At 42.6% G+C, this 971-nt stretch overlaps 1 non-coding gene across 1 annotated transcript; it reads right to left on the bottom strand.

Moving 5' to 3' along the window:
* Window positions 1-426: 426 nt before the first annotated feature.
* On the bottom strand, window positions 427-562 carry LOC111753726 (small nucleolar RNA SNORA2/SNORA34 family). Its single transcript, XR_002788520.1, has one exon. It is a non-coding gene; the product is annotated as a small nucleolar RNA SNORA2/SNORA34 family (small nucleolar RNA).
* Window positions 563-971: the final 409 nt, after the last annotated feature.

Here is a 971-nt window from a genome sequence, read left to right as displayed (position 1 = left end):
CAATGTAAGAGATATAAATTTCAAAGCTAGATGACCTGAGATCTTCACTATCTATCATATTGTCTCTTGTTTTCTTCCAAATAGTTGTCTATGTCTTCTCATACAGAGAATTCATACAAAACAACATAGTATAAAACTGATCCAAACAGAATGAGGAAGGCATTGTAGGTCTTCAGAACCAGACAATAGGGAAGTTACCAATGGCTGTCGCAGAATCTCTTGTTCTCTTCAAAATAGCTGTCCATACTTTCATGCATATTGAAGTTCAACAAAACAAAATAGGCGGGGTGAAGTGTTGCTTGGTTTCCCGATTGCTCCAGGTCCCAGCATGACGCCAGTCCCAGTAAACACCATTGGCTCCTGTCCTGGGCCACTGCAGCCTGCCACACTCACATCCGCTCACCAGCGCAGGGAGAGGTTGCTTCAAGCTGTTTCTTTCTAATGAATTAACCATTTCACTGCCCAAGTTCTGAAATGCCAACAGACCATAGAAAGACATCTCTTTAGGCTCCTGCTTGAAACCAACAGCGTCAGGAAGCTGCCGGCCTTGATTCAGGGCCAGAATAATCTTTTAAAATAAGTATTATTATTCTTCCTTTCTTTGAGACGAGAAAACTGAGGCACAAAGAGATTACACAACCTGAGCTGGGACACAGTTAGAAAGGATATAGCTAGAATTCTAATCACTCTGATAGTCACTACAAGGGCTTTTAATTTTTTTTTTCTGATCTGAGGCTTGAACCCAGGGCTTCACTCATACTAGGCCAGTTCTCGATCACGGGTCCCTTTTATGTTTGTATTTTGAGAAAGGGCCTTCTATGTTACCTAAGCTGTCCTGGAACTTTTAATTCTCTTGCCTCAGTCTCCTGAGTAGTTGGGGTCACAGATGTGCACCCCCATGTCCATCTAATCGCACAGCTTTTAAATAAAACGGCAGAACTAGGAGTCAGCTCAGTGACTTGCGGGACTTT

This window comes from Cavia porcellus, unplaced genomic scaffold (genome assembly GCF_034190915.1).
Source record: "Cavia porcellus strain 051 isolate PalLab524CR breed Dunkin Hartley unplaced genomic scaffold, mCavPor4.1 scaffold_21, whole genome shotgun sequence".
In the NCBI taxonomy this organism is placed as follows: Eukaryota; Metazoa; Chordata; class Mammalia; order Rodentia; family Caviidae; genus Cavia; species Cavia porcellus.
This window is presented reverse-complemented; position numbering and strand designations above follow the sequence as displayed.